This window comes from Sus scrofa, chromosome 5 (genome assembly GCF_054392235.1).
Source record: "Sus scrofa isolate SSC_HxYL_T2T_F1_AM1 chromosome 5, Sscrofa_HxYL_maternal_Yorkshire_Landrace_v2.0, whole genome shotgun sequence".
Taxonomy (NCBI): domain Eukaryota; kingdom Metazoa; phylum Chordata; class Mammalia; order Artiodactyla; family Suidae; genus Sus; species Sus scrofa.
This window is the reverse complement of record NC_139387.1, coordinates 56,431,532-56,455,691: the sequence shown is the minus strand read 5'-3', so window position 1 is coordinate 56,455,691 and position 24,160 is coordinate 56,431,532. Positions and strand designations below refer to the sequence as shown.

The following is a 24,160-nucleotide window of genomic DNA, read 5'->3' as shown; positions in this document are numbered from 1 at the left end:
TGGCAAGCCCTCTGTGCTCTCATTTTCATATTCTCTATTATATACCCACTTAATAATTTCAGAAACCTTAATCAGACTCTGACCAAAAAAATCCACACAGTGCTTGGGACAGAATGATAATACCATCTGTTTTCATTCTTCTGTGGGTTCTTTCCAGCTGTACAATCCAGCATTCTGGACTGCTTACTTTGTAATGATCCTGATATTATAGGTGATTTAAAGGAAACTCTCCTTTGCCACTTGCCTCTTGCAAACATGCAGAGTCTTTTCAGTTTGAAAAAGTCTGGCATATTTTTCATATGCATGTTGACTACATTTGAATTCTATAGATAAATAGGACCAATCCCCATATTTAAAAAGATCCAAAGCCATTTTCTGCTCTTTTTTGTAATGGTTGGTAAGATCAAAAGCTCTTCTACAAGATTTATTTGGCATGAAACTTCTAATTCTCTTAAAGTCTAGATGGAAATTTCAAAAACAAAATATCTAAACCATCCCTAAAAAAAGAAACAACTGACTTACTGAGAATCTTCTATCCTTTACCATATTCTTGAAGAATTTAATTGCAACACGATTATTCAAGTCTAAGGCATAAAAACATGGTGATACAATTTCCTTCTAGTCATGGTAACCACTGAGAATTCAGAGCAAAGGTCAAATGCTTTTAAACTCTCTGACATAGGAAAAATTAGCCAATGATATGGAAAAATAAGCTCCAAATAATTCAGTTTTGCAGATTTTAACAATCAATATGGAGCACCATATGATAGCTATGGCTCCAACAATCTGTATCAATCATGAAGATTGGCAGTGGCAAACTACACAGACCAAGTTTTGTCATGCTACCCCAGTCGATTTTACAGTCTATATGTAACCAAGACTTACTCTGGTGCTTTCCCCGACACACCACACAGTCCCTTCCAAGAGCTGCTTCCAACACATTCAAGGGCTTTTCTGAACCAAACCTGACTGAAAACCTTTGGAGACTGGCACACAATTCTTAATGATGCTCCATGTTTTCCTTCCAAAGGCTGCATCTTTAATACATTATATTGGGTTTTTCCCATCACACATTTAATGTGTGAAATTTCTAAACTCTTCCCCTTCACTTATCTAAATTGAACTTTGGCAGCCAACAGTTAACTGCTGGAGAGTTGCTTAAAAACGATCAAACCCTTTCTAGATCTGATTGCAAGAAGTATCAATGCCAAGATAGAAATTTCAGTCTTCATCATATACAAAATCAATATGTACGCTTCGCTCTGGAAAGAAAGCCACCTTGAAAATAATTAATAAAACATCAAAGCTGCATACAACTTCAAAAATCCACATGAGACCGAAACATTTGAGGCAATTAAAAGAAATTACTAATTTATATAAGGTGGTACTTCTCTTTGAAAGGTATTTTCATATATACATATAAACTGAAATCTCACTTTTGGCTTCAAAATGGCAATTTAAAATCTTAACAACATATCCATAGCAATTATGAATATTAATTTAAATACATAAGCTTTGAAAAACCTTAAGAATAATTTGGAAATATTTACATAATATCAAAAACTGTAGAGAAGTGCAACCTACATTTTAATTGAAACACAATTTATAGACATATTATTAGAATTTGGAAAAAAGGCATACATCTTATATTTACAATATGTACAAAGGCGAAATGACCTCCCTAAAAGCCATGGCAACACAAAAAATCTCATTTATCAGTTACACCTCACTGTTACTGTCCTAAAGAGTTAGCTTTCATTTATTTATTCTTAAATATGTATGTCTTGCTTGGTGGTGGATATTTAAAAATAACAGACTAGGAGAAAAAAACGATGACTAAGAAACACACTAGATGTGGAAGAGGGAAGAGAGGCAGAGGAAGACACACAGAGATTATCACAAAGTAGAGAGGTGCCTGAGAAAAGGCAAGCTGGACAGAAGAGACGATGTTTACTTTGGCTTTTGAAGATGATCCATTCTGAAAGCTGTGAATGGAAGGACACATATCCTGGGCCACCATAATCAACTGCTTAAAGAGGAGGATGGAAAGCTGTGTTGGGGTAAGATAGGTCTTATTTACCTGGTCTAGGTGTTTAGACTTTATCCAGTAGACAAATGAAACTCATTAGAGGTTTTCAATCAGGAAGATGACATAGCCAGATTTGCATTTTCAAAACATAACTGGCATCATCAATGAGATAAATGGATCTGTAACAAGAGACAGGAGGCAAGGAGTCCACTCAGGAGAATTCTGTGATGCACTGACAGATGGTGAGAACCTCAACTAAGGGTGAGAGCACTGATGCTTGAGAGCAATTTTCTCTGCGCTCTCCATAAAGTCCTAACCTCATATGTCCAATGTATTGATTTCAAGGAACTACAAGGCTTTTAAAACCTTTATTTAGCATTTCTAGAATACCCATCTTTGCAGAGCACCTTTTCAGGCAATTCTTAACCAAACCTCTCAACCTCTTTAGCAGTGAAAGGGTAAGTTTTACTCTCAGTGTTGAATATTTTTAAATAAAAATATTATTACTATGACTTAGCACCTCTGCACCAATGTATTGAGACCATCAACTGACCTACTTCTCTATTTGTCATTAACCTTTTACACCCAGTGGTAAAGCAAACTACAACTACAGCTGTCAGTTGCAAACTTTGTCTCCCTTCCCCATTAGTTTCACTCTCTTCAATGTCACCTCATGAAACCAGCCAAACTGATGAAAAGACATGGCATTTATTTGAAATTAGAGAAAAAGTAGAATGTGTAGAAATGCACTACATGGAATTAAAAACAAAGAAGCTGCATAAGAATTTATTTAATCAATATTTTTGTTTTGAAGATGAAGAAAATTTGATCCAATAAGACTGACTTGCCCAAGATAAAAATTGACTACTGAAACGGCTTTTCTAACAAGATCACAGGAACCATGTAACTATTAACCCTGATTTCTAAAGCTGTTTTATAAATGATATAAAAATTAACATAATTTGGGGAAAAAAGTTATTTTCTAAGGACCTACAAAAATGTGTGACATGAGGATAAAAAATATTGTATTTTTAGGTATGTCCTAAGTTAAGAGAGCTTTTTGTTTTATTTATATTTTTAATTAAATAAGAGGGATGGTCATTTAGGATTTAACCACAAAGTTGTATTAATAATATTCTAATCCTGAAATGACACTGAAACACATATACGTAGTATGAAACCAGTCAGTAAAAGGATTGTTCCCTCCATTCCAATATATAAATTGTTAAGGAGATCAGCCAGTCCTTTGGAATATGTTCATGGATGATTTAGGAATTAGCAGCATGATTGAACTGGTCAACATCTCTTTTCAACATAAACTGATTTTTAAATACTTTTTTCTAATTATAGAATATAGCTGGTTTGTATTTTGATAAATGATGAAACAACTATAATGCATCAGTATATAAGTCGACCTGTGAGTTTTAAGACAATGTAATTATTCCATAACAGACCTAAAAGTGACTGGTAGAATTTTTGTGTTGTATACATTTACTATTTTATTTATGCAAAGTACAAGTAGTGGAGGCTCACGGATCAAACCTATACCATTTAAACTCGAGGGGGGGGAGGTATACTACTTTTACTTGACATTATTCAGAAAAAAAAATTAGCAAAATTTTGATAAAATTACTTGAGGGCAAATTCATGTATGTAAAATAAAAATATTCTTCTTAAAGGACAAAATAGTTAAAGAAAACTTAACTAAAAAAATGCTTTTGCATATTTCTGTCAGAAACTGTATGAATAGCTACATGACACAAATATGTAGATACTTTGGGAAAAAATTTAGTATAGATTAACTATCTCTATGACTACAATGCTAAGGAGCACAAAAATAATTTCTAATCCAAATTTGATATTAACTAAGTATGACAATGTCATCTCCATAATATTTCTTAAATTCTTCCATATTGCTAGAAAGTAACATTGCACTGCTTGAAAAAAATCACAATAAAATTTGGCTTGACTGGCATTAAATTTTGTATGTGTTAATGCAGGCACACATAATTTTTGTACATATTTGAAATGGTATTGCTAATACTAGTTTCTATTGTCTATCTGTATATTTCACCTAGGACTATGGACTATGTGTTGAAACTTCCAATGTTTGAAGATCTGCTTCTTTGCCCTTTGAACTGTAAGTCACTTTTGTTCCAAAATATTGTTTGCTGCAGCATTCTGATTGATCTGTGTGCTTTTGTATCTTCCCCAGGATTCCAGAGCTATGCCACATTGCTTAAACCATGCAGACTGAGCACAAATATTTGATAAGCAAAGCTGATTTTTTTAAGTCTTTGTTGGGGAAAAAAAATGGCATTGTATCTAGTATATGATTTTAAAACTTTTCATTGCAATGGTTAAATTTAAAAGTGAAAAAGAAAACTGCCAAGGGAGCAAATAAAAAATGTTTTAGGGCAATTCTATGTACTCGTGTGTATGTGTGTGTGTACAGTATATTTGCTTATATATATGTATATGTATGAATATATATGTGTGTATAATAATAATTATATATACATATAGTGTATACATATACACATACACATATATATTACCTTAGCCTGGTCTCTGTAATCATTAGCAGTAATACGCTTATTAACTTGTTAGTTTAATAATATGGCATCAAAGTAAAACCCAATGATGGAATCAAGCGAAATCACAAAATGATCGTTTTCTCTCTTTACCCTAAGCTGAGCAAGGAACCTTTCCAAACAGTGTGAACTCACTGGCTTCCCCATAACTCTACAGAGTTGCCATATAACTGGGAATCAGAGAGGTGAGGTCATTTCATCACTCCATGCAAAAAAATGCGAAACGTCTGCTAAAATCTGACTTCACTTGATTTACTCTCCAAGACTGTTTTTTATTAAATATGTTTGACTGCTATCTCTAATTAAATGTAGAATTAATTTTGGCAAACTAACCACAGATGCAGTTTATGTTCAATTTTATCAGACAGATTTATTTATAAGCTGTCAACTTCTTGAAAGACTTCATTTTGGAGCAGTTTTAAATTGCTAACAGTAGCTGTAAATGGAGCTACTGTTCTCTGGAACACTAAAGGAAAAGTATGCTATAAATGTCCATTCCATCTGTGAGGAATCATAAAACAATCACATTCCTTTATTTTTTTTTTCCTCCTTAGGACCTTTATTAAATTAGTTCAACTCAATTAAAAATAACTTCAAAAACATTTCAGAGCCTTTTGTTTCATGGAATACTTGGAACTCTCTGCACGGAACGTCACCCTTTTAACTAATCCCTTTTAGTAAATGGAGGAGAATAGTGGTATTGTGACTTCAGACAGTGCTTTCAAGGGTCTCTACTGTACCGAATTGAGGTCACTGCAAGACAATGCTCAACACCCAATAGCCATTCAAACGTTCTTCACAACTCTATCAAACGTGTCTTTCTTTCTCTCACCCGCTTTCTCTCATGGCAAACTCAGAGGACAATGGAAAAGCCTCCAGCACCATTTATGGTCACCATATTTGCACATGACAAAGTCTATTCTTCCTGGTTTGCCAACTCCCTGTAAAAAGAATAAACCCTGGGATAGATTTTCCCACCATTACTGTTATTCAAACTTATTTTGGATTTAATGTTTTTGTTGTTGTTGTTAGAGGGCTGGTACATGGCATGTGAGATGCGGACTTGCTGTATTCGTGCATGGGTAACAAAGCAGAGACTAAATACAGAATTAAATATGTCACATTATAGCCAGCATATGCATGATGGAGTGTACCATTTAGTACAAAACAGAGACAGATGATGAAACTGGAATTATCATACCTTGTCTTATTGTCTAGCAATAACGGTAGTATAAAACTTACTGTTTGCCCGTGAACCACCAAACCTGTGCCCCACAAGCACTATTTAGTTTCGCTTGGGAGTTTTTATGGCCATAGCCACAAACAAACAAAATCAATTGCTGTAAATTTTTCTCACCAGGGTTGTTCCTTTTTGGAAGGCAAAAAAAAAAAAAAAAAAAAAAGAAAGAAAAAGATGTATCCAGAGTATCGCCCTCCAAACAAACAAGAACAACACATATTTGCAGGCTATATCGTGAAGTTGTTACGATGAAGATTTTGATTTTAATTAAGAATGGGATTTGTAGGACAATTAGTGAGAGGTAATATTCTTTGCAAGAAACAGTGCCCTTATTGGAAATACCATCTAAAATGAAATGGGGACATTTGGAGCTGCACAGAGACTTATTTCTATGGATTTCTACAGTTAATGAGAAGAAAAATATGAGGAAAATGAAGATACCTCACCTGAAACTCAGGAATACGAACACTGCCTTTTTTCTCGTTAATTTTTCTTTTTAATTTAAGTCATAGATATTTGTGCTGTTGAGTTTTGCAGCAGGTAATCCTCTTATCATTAATATATTTTATAAGTGGTTTTTTTCACAGTTATTCTAGACCACTGATTATTAGTATACCTCATCTTCTTTGATGATTTTAAGAAGATGTAATATATCTACAATGACATATATACATTTAATGATATTTACAAAGATGTTTTATATATATTATATGACAACAGATGTACCAGTTATTTTGCATAATCTTAGCTGCCTCGACACTAAAGAGGGCTTTTTATCGTATTACAGAACAGAACTTGTATAACTGCTTACATGTTAGAATGACCATTGCCTTCATAATATATAAATTTTCATGTGTTACGAAAACGAAAATTGTATTCATTAATCAAACATCTGATAATTTCACACTTGTTCAATTAACTTTATGACAAAATTTATATTTTTGCTTTCTATACACTATACGATTAAAGGAACTGTAAGATTAAGGGAACTTCTTTTAGCAGATGAAAAAATATTAATAGTGCCTATGTTATCAGATATAATGTGAATTATGAAGACAATATATATAATAACATGTATGTGGTTTAAACGTGTACTGAGCACCAAAATTCTGCACCATCTATTATTCTATGGTATTTATTAAGCATATGCTATCTGCCAGGCGCTGTATGAAGCAATGGTAAAGTACAATACACACTGAAAATGTCTTCAAGCAGTTTAGAATCTGCTGGAAAAACATGCAACTAAACCAGTATAATTACTCAGACTGTGTGAAGGGCTGTAGATATACAAATAAGTACAAGATTTCTTTCTTTTAACAAATTAAAAGCGCAAATTCTCCAAAACTATGGCAGGAAAGCTGAGTGTAATTTATGAGAGTTACTGAATAGCCATCTCAAAAGCATCACAGTAAATGTATAAAGATTAAGGGTAGAGTTGAAACATAGAATTTACTGGGGAAGGAGGAGAGAAAGAAGAAGAAGGAATAAAAAGCATGAACACAGAAGGAAACAGAAACACACGGATCCTAACCATTTAGTGGTACATTATGTCTCTAAGGAGCCTTATTTAGATGGGATTAGGGCAAGAGAGGTCTGGAAACCCAGATTGAAGACATAGCGTAGGTCAGTGATTTTGTAATGCTCCCCTGAAGACAGCTGATTGGTATAGTAAAATACAGGGAGCCAGAAAGAGAATTCCAAGGCTACTTCAGGATTCCAACTTAGAAGGGATGAGAGTATGATGTCTCTGCTGTGCCAAAGGAGAGGAGAAGATGCGTTAAAGAGAAAAAAAAAAAAAAATCTGTAGGGCTTTGGAAGGCAGATATGGTGGTGGCTGAGAAGGGGAAGGGAGTTAACGTGATTTTGAAGATTTTATACCAGGCTGGCTATAAATACAGTTGAACTATGTCAAACTGCCAACTTAATACATCTAAGTGGTATCTGAATAGAGAGGGTAGAGAGAGAAGAGAGGTCCAAGGAGAAAAATGTGGTTTGTGTCCAGATTCAGGAAGCAGAAGGGTGGGGTCAATAAAAGAGTGACTGGAAATAGTCTTCCCACAGAGACAGGATTCACACTTAATTTCCTTCGTATCACTGAAAACATGGGTGAGCACATTGTTTTTTGTTCCTCCAGTGTTAACTTCAAAATATAACAGTTTTCATATTATGTGTATCTCTCCAAGACATAATTTTTCTAATTCATTCTTTTGCTCCTTCACTGTCCTTTAATTAAAACCCTAATAGTGACATTTTTAAAATAAAATTTCAGCTTAAAAGTATTTTTCTATATATTTTTCTGCAGAGTACATTATGTCAGAAAAAATTCTGAAAGTAAAAATATAAATATGGTACACTTTGCCAATTCAAACATCATCTGTCCACCTTCCTGTTTAAAAAAACTGTCATTTTGTTATTTATTAATTTTAAAAACAATCTTCCTCATGAAGTTTCTAATCATGTCCCTCTTATCTTATTCTATAAACCTAGTATAAATTTACAAGACACATATTGTTCTTTAATAGCTGTCTCATTATGGGCAGCCCTACCCCATCACTATGCATTTTACCTTAATTATTATAAATGCTAAATCTTAACTATGGCTATATTTCTCTTGATTAAGTCTAACTATAATATCAACGAGGACAAATGGAGCTTAAATATAATCACTTGTATATTTGCCTTATTCATTTTCTAACTACCTTGTGGGGAGGTGTTAACATCTCTTTTTCATAATTATGTGGAAGACATGCTGACTTCAAAATCTCCAATGGAGGATATGTGTTTTTATTTAGGATAACGATAAAGACACGTAATATACACTGTCACTACTAGCCTACCTGGTACCTTTGTTTGAAGTGAAAGGGCACCTCCTACTGACTGACCTTGTCCAGCAAGAAAGAATGTGGCCAACAACAGGTTCAATGGGTGAAATTCAGTCCTATTTGCCTCCTATTCATCTCCTTGACTGGGCACTTGGGACTATATTAAAAACTACACAACTGAGCGTGGGTTCTGGCTGACTGTATGCCAGGGACTGTTCTATGTATCTTATATATACTCTCTCCATTAACTCTCACAATAGCTTTACGAGTTAGGTCAATTCTTATGCCCATTTTACAGATGTAAACTAACTTGCTTATGTCACAGCTAATCAGTGGAAGCATCCAACTGTGGACATTCTGACCCCAGAGCCCTTGTTCTTAGCCACAATGAATTACTGCAAGTATCATTATGTTAAACCAGGATTTTATTTCATATTTTTAGTATGGATTTTATAATTATATTTTGTTCATTCTTTGACTATAGTATACCTGTGTGTTAGTGGTAACGGGCTGAATAAGTTCCACAAACACATTGTAATCTACTATTTTCTTATGCAATTACTTCCTAATAAATGGAAGGGAGGTGTTACTAGAAAGATGTCACCAGTGGTTTCAGATTTGTCATATTTGAAAGAAGAAAAGATTCTTCATTTTGAAAAAAGAAAAACCACCTAGTTATTAACAAGTTATTAAAGTTAAAAGAAATACTGCAATTAATTTTTAAATGGGTAGAGAAATGAACTCTGAACACATCCTTCCAACACCCTCTTCAAAATAAAAGCTTTAAGTCAACATACTTCAATTAGTTTTTTAAAAAACATCCCAAAGGTAAGATAAACAGCGTGAGTCGTCCACACAGACAAGCAAGCATAGGGTCAAAAAAAAAAAGTATTTAAATTGCACTAAAAATATTTTACTTGGTAGTAAAATACTTCTTAAAGTATTTCTCAACTCAAACTAGTTTTGCCAAATCAGAAGTTTTCTTTTGGGTGGTTAAGAAAGCTAAGACCATGCAAGATGATTTTAAAACCATTTTACCTATTACTGTTATGTTTCCAAAGGAAGCTTTGGCAAACAAAATTTGGCTGTTAGGGAGAGAAAACACTGAACTTTTTTTTCATTGTCAAAATAGTTAAGAAACTCCTGGTTAGAAATAGTTTAAAAACCTCTGAAGTCCTGGGTAAAATCCATATATACCACAGGTTACAGAGACTCTTAGAATGTTGTTCCTGTAAGAAATGGCTTGGGAAACAACCGAGGACATGGTGCTAGATTCCTATAGCACTTGCAGAAATGCCGAAAGAATAGAAAACCTATCTGCTTGTTTTTACAGTAATCTTAAAACACACAGACTTTGGATTACAGAGTTTAGCAAACAAGAAGTAGAAGGAAGAGATGAAAGAGGATGAGGAAACTGCTATGCCTTAAAAAACAAAAAACAAAAAAATTGGTTTCCAAATATATTAATGGAGCTATTCAGAGGAGAAAACTTCAAAAGTGAATTCCCAGGTACTGATGTTACTACATCCACAAACCCAAAGTTTTAAAATAATGTTATTGGAGTTCCCTTGTGGCACAGTAGGTTAAGTATCCGGTGTTGCCACTGCAGCAGCCCAGGTTGCTGCTGTGACGTGGGCTAGAGCTCTGTCCCTGGAACTTGTACATGCTGCAGGTGCAACCAAAAGAAAAAAAAAAAGCTATTATTTAATTTCTAGTAACTATAGTTCTCTCTGTGGAATCTGACTGGCCCTATAGACCCAGGAGAGTCAAAAATTCAAGAAAGTCCACTAAGGTTGGTGAGACTTTCCAGTTCAATGGAAATATAACCATAAAATAAAAAAACACAAGAGTTCCTTTGTAGCACAATGGATTTAAGGATCTGGTATTGTCACTGCTATGGCAAGAGTTCAATTCCTGGCTTAGGAACTTCCATATACTGTGGGCACAGCGCACGCACACACACACACACACACACACACACACACACACACACACACACATAAAATCAAATATTCCAGGTTTAGATTGTTATAATTCATTCATTCAATGAATCATTATTTACTTCACTGTCTATTTCAAGAATCAAGAATATTTCTCAAAGTACCAATCAAAGACAGGGTCCAAGATTATTAAATAAAAATGATGTAAAAAGATCATGTTTTCACAAAATTTACAGTGATTTGTTTTCTTCATTATTTAAACATACATTTAATTAACTTAGTAGCAAGGGCTTCTGCATATGTTTTTATATGTTGGACACTGCCCAGGTAGCTACACCACAACCACATGTTTAAAGCACCATCAAGTGTATTTCTCTTTCTCTTTCTCACTATCTATATATTTATATGTATATTTATACATATATAATTTCAGAATTAATGTACTTATATAATCAATACTACTAATAATCATAATTATTGCTCCATAAATTACTATAAGTTTGATCCTAATTTATGAGTGAAATGAGCTAATAAGACAACAGGCTATACTGACAACTTTTCAAAGACGGATGTTGCAATTTAATTGCAACACCCACTCTGCACATGTATATAAAAGAGAAAAATGAAACAATAAATATCTCTTTTATCTTTATTACTCATCTTCTCTTGTTTCTGTTTTTACCTTGCATGTTTATTAAATGTATGGGGTAAAACCAACAGGGTGCTTTGCCTACAAGGGTCAGGCAAATTTACTTGTTTACCAGGGTGTAAAGGTCTATGTGGGGAGGGTGACTTTATCTTTGATAAAATGATTAAGATAGCAGATTATATGCTTTTTATTTCAGCTGAGAAGAATTAATCTGAAAAAGATTTGTGAATGATATGCTGGGGAGCAATGAGTTTCAAGTTAAAGTGCGACCCTCATATAAATTCTAAGAGCATTTAATTTACTAGTGTAGATAATATGGCTTAGAATATGTGGGAAAAAAAAACCCACATTCCTCTTTTTCAGGAGATGATTCTTCAACACTCCCCCCCACTGGAAATCTTCCTTTTAAAATATTGAAAGGAGCTAGTATTTAAAAATAGACTGCTCTAAATATGCACAGCTTCCATTTATTTGAACAACAGGCAAAAATAAAAGCAACTCTTGTTGCCCTCTGCTATGAACAGAACTAACAGGGTCTCAGTGTAACGAGGAAGAGAGACAGGGTTTTTCAGTCCTCACCACTGTTCCCCAACTAGTGAGTCTCTACAGATTGATTATCTCAGAAATGGAACCCAAGGCAGGAGGAGACACTTATATCCCAGGAATGCTGTGAGCAATGGATAAGAGTCTCTGCCCTTATATTTTAGAAATACTAAAAGTATAAATCCCTCCTTTGCATAAATCTCATCCTTTAAAAAAAAATCAAGGATGTATCAACACAGGGCTACTGAATCAAAAACATGTTGATTTTACATATTTTCAACATCAATCTCATGGTGAATGTAGATTTTAGGAAGAAGGGGTTCCTTTTGGAAATGAACTTCCCCCATTCCTTGTAATTACAGGCTGTGAATAAGCTGTTTTAGAAATTGTCTACTGTTTTCATGTATATAAGATAACGATTTTTTCATTTCTATAAGAATAGTATAGCATCAGTATTTCTGCTGCTAAAAGCTGCCTTAGTGAGGTTTGCAAAGGCACAGAAGCACAAAACCTGCTGAGGAGGAAAAAGCTAATAAAATACTCGTTGGTTAACAAGGGAAGCACCAGGTGAAACACACATATGGATTTGATTACCTGAATGTACGTGAGTGATTAGGTAATCTAATATTAATGAAGATAGTTTGAGCTACTTATTAAACACTAAGGGCTAATTTATATCGTCCTCCTATCTACCTACCCTCACATCACCACTATTTCGGATGATTTGATGTTTCCACTTGAATATGGTTATAGAGACTTCCATTGATAAAACTTCCTCCTGTACCCTAAATCAGTCATTTGCAAACTTTTCCATCTGAACACACTTGGGAAAAATGATACAATCCTATTGGCAACAGTGGCCCATTATGACAGCAAATTTTATTTAGGGACGAATATTTAAAATAGAAGTACTTTTAAAAGTGCCTTCCTCATCCGGCCTTCTGAATCGTACCCCACAGAAATAGTGTATCCTATGGTTGAGAACCACTGCCAGTTTACTTAAGAATGGAACAAAATGTTTAATTATCAGTTTTTATGCCTGAGATGCCTATAATAAAATTGCAGATGACTTGTTAAAGACTATGTAGATAACACCAGTAATATCCTCCTAGTTGGAAATGAAAAATACTGATATTCATCCAAAAGTCAGTAATACATCTCTGCAAAAATATCCATACATTCTCAGAGGGTAAAAATATTAGTGAAGTGGGAAGATAAAAGAAATACAATTTCTAGCTAATCAGTAATTCCCTATTTTAGTCCTTGCTTTTAACAAATTCCTCCATATATAGGAGAGAGCAGATTTTTCTGCTTCATCCTAAAAAACAAAGAACGATTGCTACTCCCTTCCCCCCAGTTTCTATATACAGTCACTTAAATCCATCTGCATTCCAGTCATCATTACAGATGATAGCTTTGCCAGATCCAGTCCCATAAATTGATATATTGGAAAAACTGGCATGAATATTTTAATGTCCTGACATTCTAAAGGATAGGCTCTTTAGGTTTGCATTTATATATGAATATTAGGAATTTATATGTGACTATATATACTTTGACAAATTCACACATAGAAAAAAAATTTTTTTTAACCAAACAGAAAATTGAACTTTGGTTAAATTTTTAATGTATATACTCCAGAGCTATATTGTCATCGTTGATAAATGTGGGAAATTGAGGCACAGCAGTACCCTCTAGGTGATAACCAAACAGCATATGACAAAGAGCAGAAAGACTGGTAAAATGCCATGCCTTATGTGCTTTCCTCTCTGGTCTAAACACCAGATTGCCAGAGAGATTCCTATAAGGAATTCTTTAAGATGAGACCTGGATAGTGAAAGAAAATGAAAGATGTGTTCTGAATATAGGGATTCTCAGATACTCTTTTTCCTTCTTCATTTCTGGAAAGTTAGTTGGCTCTCCATAAGCGTTCAGCATGATACACTTTATAAGGCAGTCCTAATGGCTTTCTGCAGTTATTAAACCACCTCTATTCTATAGGAAATGGAAAGTATATATGTATTTTTCCCTCCAATAAAAGGAATTGATACCTAAGACCAGGTAGAATAATTTAAGGATAATGAACCAGTATGCCCAAAATAGGCATGCAATTATTAAATATTTTAGATGTTTCACAGAATCATGTGATTTAAAAATACCTTGAAATCCTCAGAAAATAGAGATCACCTCATGTTTTAAAAATGTACTTTTATTAAAAGCCTGGTTAACATATTTTCCACCTCTCTTCATGTACTTAGATCTTGATTTTAAAGGAAATGGCAAATCTATAGTTTACAAGTGCCCCTTCCAAATCCTTACATTTAAACTCAGTGAAAGTAATCATTTACCTCATTCTGGAATGAATGCTAGTCGGCTAACGAAAGGGAAACACAAACTCACATTCGCTATATTTCTATGTGACCATGAAGAACACTTCTGGAATTATATAAAGTGCTCTTTTTCGCTGGGTCAAAGAATCACCCTAAGAGCTCAAAGAGACATAGATACATAATACCAGTAAGTGAAATGATAAAATCATATATTAGTATGAGTCTTTATAAAGTACAAATAATAAGAAAATAAAAAGTACGGTCAAGAAGTCCTCTCCATGAAAATAGCATATCAAAACATCATACAAATATTTGGATAAATTGAAGTATTTGGATAAATATATCCAAAAGACATGCATATGTTACTATAAAGTTTAATTATTTTTGTTGACAACTTCGCTTTCCCCCTGCACTATCAAGGTAAGATCTGTGCCATAAGCACTTTCAGGGTAATGGGCTGTGTGCTCTAGACATCCAATCTGAAAGCCAAGCCTGAGATGGTGGGGAAATGACATTTAGAGACAGAATAAATTACATAACACTGCAACATCTGAACCAGGGCTCTGTGCACTTGGGAGAATTTGGGGAGGAATGCCGCAGAACACCTGACAAACAAGGCTGCTTTTTGTTTTTCAAGCCTACAAGTTGACAGAGAACTGTCGACACCTTATGGAAAAACCAGAAAAACATTCCAGTGAGCAAGCATTCTGCTGCTATACTTCCTTTACGTCCTTTTAATTGTCATTCCAAACAACTTTGAAAGAACAAAGACCAAGTGCATTCTTAAGTTTGGTTTTTTGTTCACCGATTCAAAAAATAAACTTGTTTTGAGACATCGCCTGACAAGAAATCACAGTATTTCAGAGATGCTTGACTTCTGAGAGGAATACACACTAAGTATTGATGTTTTTAAATATCACAGGTCTTGTATTTAAACTGACACAATAGAGCACAGAATATGAACAAAATGTAATTCTTTATCATAACAAAAGTATGATATATAATCATCATACACTGTATCAGTGGTGTTTTACTGGCTAAAGCTAGTGGAAAATTTGAAATGTGAGAAGTTTATAAAAGTGAAAAATAAAAATTACATATTCACCCAAAAAGAAGACATATATAAACTGAATAAGGGATGATGTATATTTTTTTCTTTTTATGGCCACACCTGTGGCACATGGAAGTTCCCAGGCTAGGGGGTCAAATCAGAGCTTCACCTGTCTTTCTACACCCCAGGAACAGCAACGCAGAGCCTTAACCCAATTATCAAGGTCAGGGATTGAACCCACATCATCATGGATATTATGTGGGGGTTCTTTACCCACTGAGCCACAACAGGAACTCCAGGGATGGTATTGTATAATATATTTTAATAAGAGTCCCATAGTGGAGCAAGATAGAGGCAAATAACAGAAATGACTTACTAGAACATAGGAAATCCATGCTAATATTGAAAATACAGTGTTTTTATTTTAAAGAATCCAATCATTCTAGCTGTGACATATGAAAACCCCAGTGTCACGGGGGATTTGGGAGTTATCTAATACTTTCTTTTCACTATTCTTTCATTTCTACCTATCCTCTCTCCTTTTTTATCTACTAAAAGTCCATTCACTTATTGAATGCAAGATTCCCCATGATGCTTTATTTAAAATCTAAAATCAGACTATGAACTCTTTTAAATACATGACTTATTTAACACAACTCTGGGTGGATGCTTTCTGGGGTGGAGTTTACTGCGTGACAGACAGCTTCATTTGGGAACTACTTTACATGCTAGAAAATTCTTTCTCACAGCAAGCCAAATGATTTTAACATACCTTTAATAAACACTTAGAGAATAGCACCATATCTATATGGGATTAGAGTAGGTATGAGGTATAAATGTGAATAATGTACAGTTTCTGGATTTAAATCCTGGCTCTGGGAAAGTTTCTTTCCCTCCTGATTTTTAACAATATATGTGCTCATTATAGCTACTGAAAACTTTAGAAAACATAAGACAATACTGATGACCTATTACTCAGCTACCTGATAGAAGGTTAATGACTAAGGTTTCTGGCATATCTCTTTCTGGTCAGCTCCTTCCTCCATCTGCCCTCATAGCCCCCTACACCAATATCTTTTATCACAGTTAGAAGCTAAGTTGGCTTAGCTGGTTACTGCTACATACTGTCAACTAGGGCCCACACTGAGTATTGGCACCCAAGAAAAAGGGGAGCCCATTAGATCTCAAGGGCCAGGATCTTCATCCCACCTCTATTCCTGAAGAAAATTCTCAGGTTACAGGAAAGAGGACAGAGCTAAATTTCTCTGATTCATTATTTTCCCTCTCTGTTATTCTGGAGAAGAATAAATCTCTAAATAAGGACATTTACTTACCAGGACTGATTTTTTTTTCAATTATCCAATTAGATCTACTTTAAAGATCGCACTAAGGGGAACTCTTTCCTCACAAATAGGGGCTCTACCTTATTAAGGAAGCAAAGTATTATATGTATTCTCCAGTCCTTGGAAGTAGTGTCTGTCCTGTTAGAGACTGAACTATACAGCAGCCCCTGCAGTAGGCTACTTCGCCATTAAATCCCACTCCACTAGAGATGGTCAGGCCCAGAAAGTCTTCAGCAACGTCTGGCAGAAAGGTGTTAGATATAACGGCCCTGGGTACTAAAATGGGGGTAAAGCCATTCTACTAAAAGCTGCATCTTGAGTTGGCCATAAGCTAAGGGTCATCATTCAAGTAACTGATAAAAATTTTCAAAGACTAAGTACAGATACTTATATAAAAGCACTTATAAGAATGTGTAAAAATAGACACAAATTCTTCCCATACCTGTACAAACACCCTTTGCGACATAACTTTAAAGCTCCTCCTTAAGGGGTAGATTGCATGCCTCCACTCCTGAATCTTGGCTTGGCCATTTGACCTGCTTTGGAGCACTGAACATGAGCAGTGGTCCAAGAAAATACTTGTTAAGACACGTCCTTTCTTGCTGGTTTTTGAAACCCAGAGATTGCCACATGAAGCCTGGGTTAATCTACCAGAAAATATAAGACCACTTGGTGAGAGGCCCCAACCATCCGAGCAGTTTCACCCATCCTGGCCAACCCCCCAAATCATGAGCTTAATAAAATGGTAACTGTTTTAAGCCACTAAGTTTTGGGATGGTTTGTTAATTACTGCAACCGCTAATGGATATATAACCCCTTATCCAATCCACTTATCAATACTTGGCAGTTAGGGCTATCCAACCAATTAAAATATCACTGAACTATGTTTCAAAACCCACACAATCAAAGCAACCCTTCTCCATTTTACCCAAAAAGGATTCATTACATCAAAAGAATGTAATATTTTCAAATTTCTCTATATTGATACTTACCCTAGTTCATTCATTTTAACCACTGTACGAATAAACCCTATAATTTATTTTTTCTGTTGAAAATATATTGGCTGTTCATTTTTCTCCAATTGCATATTGCCAAATTGCTCTCCATAGTAATGACACCAATTTCCACTGCCACTTTCCCACTGCCCTTTACCCTCACCGACACTGGTATTGTCATTCTGGCAATCTGATTGAATTGAAATGGTATATTATTTTCATCTGAATTTCTACCACAAATAGCGAAGTTGCAGATTTTATTGAACATTTATATGTCTTCGATAAAATGCCTGTTTATTTCCTTAGTCTATTTTAATATGAGGTTGTCTGCCTTTTCCCACTGCTCAAGTTCTAAATGTTTATCCTTTGGTGGCTAAAGGCTTTCCAACATCTCCCTCTGTTAGTGGCTTCCCCCCCCCCTTTTTTAATGGTGTCTTCTGATGTATAGAAAATACAATTTTAATAAGTCTAAATTTACTAATCTTTTCCTTTATGAAATCCTTCTTAACCTGAGGTCATAAAAATACTCCTATTTTTGACTGTAGAATTTTTAGTTTTGCTTTTCACTTTCAGATTTTAAAGCCACCTGGAATTTATTCTGTCACCAGCATCTAATTTTACTTTTTTCCATATGGATAACCAATTGTCCTAGCACCATATATTGAAGAGCCCATACTTTCCCTACCAATTTTTAATGTTACCACTGTCAAGTATCATGCTTTCATATATGAATTTAACAGTTTCTGGACTCTCAATTCTTCCCTCTCTGGTCTGTGATGGACTTAATGCCAATTCCATACCGTCTAAATATTTTGGCTTTATAATAAGTAATGAGATTTTAGAGAAAGTCATCTCTAAATCTCAAAACTTCTTCAAAATTATCTTGGCTACTTCTTCCTTTCTTTTGTTTTCCCCAAGTAAATCACTGATAATTACTGTCTCCCTTCCAGAAAGATCGGTGATAGTCTTGAGTGGAAAGGCTGTGCATGACAAATTTTTTCATTCTTTATCATTTCCAGCCTCAACTACAACACCACACCCCTCCCCCCAAAAAGAGAGGGGAGGAGGAGGAGAGAGAGATTTCCTTGTTTAGTCCGGAAAGAGAGGCTTCCAAAAATCAGGAGAAGGAGGATAATTACCATAATTCAACAAAACAAAACTTGAATATTTTTCTTTCTTAACTCTGTTAATACAACATTATCTTCCTCAAGTAGCTGATTTCTTCCTTTCTCACTCCATTCAATGTTGTGGAAGTTTCCTTGCCTGCTTATTCTGTCCATTAGCATTTTGTTTTGTTTTTTGAACTTAGAGGAAGGCCAGATTTTAACTTTCCTGAGAGGATTCCTGGTGCTTCTTCCTTTTCTTCTACCTTAGAAGCCTTTGATGGTACTATCAAAAATAACTTTTTAAACAGCAACTTACTCCTTTAGACTCATCTTCCTTCTTAGAATCTGACATATTCCAAGATTAACATTAGCCTGTCCTGTCCCTTAGTCCAATAGTCCCTTCTTGCTGATTAGAATTAACTCAAGGACCAAGTCTGCTTATTGTTTCTATTATCTTTGTGTGTGTGTATAAAATACACATAACATAGAGTTCATTTTAACCATTTCAAAGTGTAAAGTTCAGTAGCATTTAATACATTCACAAACTTGTGAACCACAATTTCTATTATTTCCAAAATATTTTCAGTACCCTAAAAGGAAAACCTATAAGCCTTAGGCAGTCACACTCCACTCGCCTTTCCCCTCAGTCCTTTGCAACTACCATTCTTCTATTTTTTCCTATGAATGTAACTCCTCTAGATACCTCATATAAGTGGAATTACACAACACATGTCCTTTTGTGACTGGCTTATTTCACTTAGCATAATGTTTTTAAGGTTCATCTATGCTGTAGCAGGCATAGAAATTTCTTTCTTTTTAATGGCTGAATACTATTCCACGGGGTAAATATAACATAGTTTATCCTTCCATCCATCCAATGACAGGTATTTGAGTTGTTTCCATCTTTTGGCTATTATTGAATAATGCTGCTATACACATTCGTGGATATGTTTCTGTGTGGACATATATTTTCATTTCTCTTGGGTACACACCTAGGAGTGAAATTGCTAGGTCAAATGGTAATTTTATGTTTAACTTTTTGAGGAACTGCCACTATTTTCCACAGTGGCTATACCATTTCATATTGCAACCAGCAACATATGAGGGTTCCAATTTCTTTACATTTTTACCAACACTTTATTTTCTGGGTTTCATTTTATTTTTTATTGTTATTATAATCATCCTAGTGAGTATGAAGTTGTATTTAATTGTGGTTTTGACTTACATTTCCCTAATGACTTATTTTTTTCATTTTTATAAGTTTTATTGAAACATACTTGAGTTACAATGTTGTGATAATTTCTGCTGTACAAAAAAGTGATAGTTATATATGCATTTCCCTAATGACTTTTTTTTCTGGTTGGTCATGGATGCATTATTTGGTGAAATGTTTACTGAAGTCCTTTGCCCATTTTTAAATTGAGACGTGTATCCTTACATTGTCGAATTGCTAAAGTTTTTTATATGATCTAGATACTAGGCTGTTATATTCTAAAGAACACTTGCAACTCAACAACATAAAGAAACAATTCAATTTAAAAATGGGCAAAGAACTTCAATAAACATTTCAACGAAGAACATATATTCATATATGATCTGTAAACATTTTCTCCAGGTCTGTGGATCATGCTTTTACACCTCTTGATGGTGTCTTTGATACAAAAAAGTTCTTAATTTTGATGAAATCCAAGTTACCTACTTTTTCTTTTGTTACTGTGCTTTTGGTGTCATATCTAAGAAACCACTGCCCAACCTACTGTCATGAAGATTTACTCTCATGTTTTCTTCTAGTAGTTTTAGCTCTTATGGTTAGGTCTTTGATAAATCTGGAGCTAATTTTTTTATATGGTGTCAGTTAAGGGTCAAATTCATTTCTTCACATGGTTACTCTTGGTCAGTGTGAGCTCAGAAGCCAGGCAAGCCTGCATCTTCAGGGAGAGGGCTATATAACAGAGAGAGGCTGAAGGTGACAGCTAATAAGAGTTTAAGACAAAGACTAGAGGCTCTCATACTGAGTGAAGTAAGTCAGAAAGAGAAAGACAAATACCATATGATACCACTTATATCTGGAATCTAATATATGGCACAAATGAACCATTCCACAGTAAAGAAAATCATGGACTTGGAGAATGGACTTGAGGTTGCCAAGGGAGGGGGGGGGAGTGGGATGGATTGGGAATTTGGGGTTAATAGATGTAGACTATTGCCTTTGGAATGGATGAGCAATGAGATCCTGCTGTGTAGCACTGGGAACTATGTCTAGTCACTTACGATGGAGCATGATCATGTGAGAAAAAAGTATGTATACATGTATGTGTAACTGGATCACCATGCTGTACAGTAGAAAAAAAAAAGTACTGGGAAAGTAAAAAAATAAAAATAAATTTTAAGAAAAGGAAACTATGTGCATTTTCAGGAAGAAAAGTTGCCTTACTAGAAAATTTTGTTTTTGTTCTCACATTTCTAGATTCCTTCTACTATCCATGAAGAATATTTAATTTATCAAGGGAATGCAGCACTCAAATCCATTTTTGTAAGCACTGTAGCCATTTATTAAAATCTTTCCCTGTTAATAAGTCCTGAAATTTACAGGAGGAGCTCACTGGGGGGAGGGGAGTAAATGAACTCAGTAAAAGGGTCAAATGGATACCAATGTCCCAAGCAATCTAAAAGCCATATTCCTGCCAGGAGGAAAATTCTGGAATTAGCTATGTGTTAATATGTTCAGACTCATGTTAGCTGAGTTAGCCCTGGATATATATGTGCCCTCCACCAAGTAGAGTTTTCATTTTCACTCTGTTTTCGACATGTTTTATGCCTAACCAAAAGGGTATTTGTTAGTCCTGGAATTATTTCTGAGCCTAGACTTCAGAGCTGAAGCTCTAATAATTTCTAAAATTTTTATCAGCTATTTCTCTGCTAGGTCAAACCCTGTTGCAAATTTCCAGTCTCTAGCTTAGATCGTATTCCAAATGGAGTAAATTCTCCACCAATCTAATCATGCCACGACTTCCATTATTCCCTTTTCTAAAATAATCCACCTACTGGTTTACCAAGCTGCATCTGATTAACCTCAAGGTTGTTGTACTGGAGTTTTCATTATCAGTCATATCCTTGGGGGTTCTGTAGTTCAGGATCCTGAGGAAGCAGATCCTGAGATGAAAATCTGCAAGGAGGGAGATTATTTGGTGTAATCTTGGGATCAGCTACCTGGGGGGAAACAGGATTGGTCAGACAGAGGAGCTAAATTGTAATATAATCTCAACGAGAACCTCAGAAAATCCTAATGGAGTCTTTGGTGGCCATTCAGAGTTGTCCTAATTGAGAAGAAGGAGCTGAACTTTATACTTCTTTACTGACCCATCATTGGACATAGGGTGCCCACAGGATGATGGTGGACATGGGGCAAAGTAATTCTCTTCAGAGGAGGCACATCTCAGAAAGTAACACAGTTGAGAATTTTGGCTGCCAGCAATTGCTTCATTTGTGAAGAAGAGACTGGGTGACACTATTTGCCTTGTACTAAAGTTAACCACATCTCATTCCGAGCCACCAGTCTATCTAATGATTTGCTTAAGGGGTACTAGGTGGGCTCATGGATGCAAATGCACTGGTTATGATATTGAGCAGGAAAAGGCTTTCTCCTCCCTACACACCCCCTTTATAAACTAACAGTACTCACTGGAAACTCCTCAATTCATTAATTAGCCCTGAGACAAGGTGTAAGTCACATCTTTTTACTGAACATTCATTCAGTTAATCATAAAATGAGAAATGTGGTTGTGATGAACTCTAAAGGTATACTCCACCCTACTAGTCTATGAAGATAATGATAGTACAACAGATTAAGTATAGTGCAGGTGTACAAATGCTATTCATGGAATTCAGAATCTTATACTGAGTAGTACTCTTCTTTTGAAATACTTCTCTATGTCAGTTCTTGCTCTCCTTTCCTGCTTCTACAATCTCTCCCTTTTCAGTGGATAGTGGGTATTAGAATATCAGATATATTCTAGTGAGTATTAGAATATCAGATATATTCTGGTATTTCCCATTTTAAAAAATAAACAAATGTAACTTCCCTTGAACTCTACATTTCCCACTATTATCCTTTTGCAGCCTCCCCATTCATAGCTAAAATTTTCTTTTTTTTTTTTTTTTTTTTTTTTTTGTCTTTTGTCTTTTTGTTGTTGCTATTTCTTGGGCCGCTCCCGCGGCATATGGAGGTTCCCAGGCTAGGGGTTGAATCGGAGCTGTAGCCACCGGCCTACGCCAGAGCCACAGCAACGCAGGATCCGAGCCGCGTCTGCAACCTACACCACAGCTCAGGGCAACGCCGGATCGTTAACCCACTGAGCGAGGGCAGGGACCGAACCCGCAACCTCATGGTTCCTAGTCGGATTCGTTAACCACTGCGCCACGACGGGAACTCCCATAGCTAAAATTTTTGAATAACAATTCTAAATCGCATTCTCCACTTCCAAAGCAACCCCCCATTCTTAAATGCACTCGCTCTAATCTGCTTCCATTCCCCACCACCGCATGGAAATGGTTCTTTTCAAAGTTAGAAATTATTATTATTTTTTTTTTAGACTCAGCAGTACTGATCCTGTTGTCACTTTTTACTCTCCTGGCTTTATCCTATGTCATTGGCTGTTTCTTTCTCAGTCTCATTCCATTACTCAGTCTTGAAAAGTTGAGTATCTTAATCTAGGTATTGGGTGTGACAGAGACATATGGAAGTTCCCACAGCAGTGACAATACTGGATCCTTAACCTGCTGAGCCACCAGGGAATTCGTGGGACCGCTTTACATGCATTCTCTTTAGGGGATCTCATCAAAGCCAGGGGCATTAGATGCCATTTTTACAGGCTGATGAGGAACAAATTTATATTTCCAATCCAAAACTCTCCTCTGATCTCTAGATTCTTATATTACTAACCTATTTGGCATCTTTGCTTCAATATAGAACTGGCTTTGTATACTTAATAAATTCAAATAAAACTCCCAGAACTCTTGATTCTCTCAAATCTAGATTTTCCCAGTTTTCCCATCTCACTAAATATCTGTATCTACTCAGAGCCCAGCACCCAAATGTGGAGTCATTCATTGATCTCTTTTTTTTTCCCCTACCATTCATCCTGTTTATTAGCAAGTCAAGTCAGTTTTACCTCCACAGTATACATTAAACCCCATGTTTTTCTTCACCTCTGCAATCACCATCCTAGTCTACAACTTATCAATTCTACTGCCCCAACCTCTTAAGGAATACTTCTGACAGACTTCTTCTGTCAAACCCCTACTCCACAGCAAGGACAGTGATCTCTTTGAAAGAAATCAATCAGCACAAGTCACCTCCTTATTAACATCCTTCAATAGGTTCTATTTCTCTCAGAATGAAAACTAAGCTTTGAACCACTGCGTGAGAGGCCCTCCTCTGATCTGGGTCTTGCCCACCTCTCCAACAGTTATCTTCTCAAATTACGCTCCACACTGGTTATGATGCTGTAACTCCACC

General features: G+C 35.4%; 1 protein-coding gene and 1 long non-coding RNA gene across 3 annotated transcripts in view; both read right to left on the bottom strand.

Moving 5' to 3' along the window:
* SOX5 (SRY-box transcription factor 5) overlaps nt 1–2,208 on the bottom strand; it is a 527,302-nt gene extending 525,094 nt beyond the window's left edge. Inside the window, exon 1 of one of the 2 annotated variants that reach the window (XM_084956582.1) lies at nt 2,081–2,208. The gene's annotated coding sequence lies outside the window, so the exon portion shown is untranslated. The remainder of the gene's footprint in view (nt 1–2,080) is intronic. The other variant, XM_084956577.1, reaches the window with a different exon arrangement.
* Nucleotides 2,081–24,160, bottom strand: part of LOC146403381 (uncharacterized) — a 479,111-nt gene continuing 457,031 nt past the window's right edge. The window contains exon 8 of the long non-coding RNA XR_014803745.1: nt 2,081–2,208. This is a non-coding gene — a long non-coding RNA (uncharacterized LOC146403381). The remainder of the gene's footprint in view (nt 2,209–24,160) is intronic.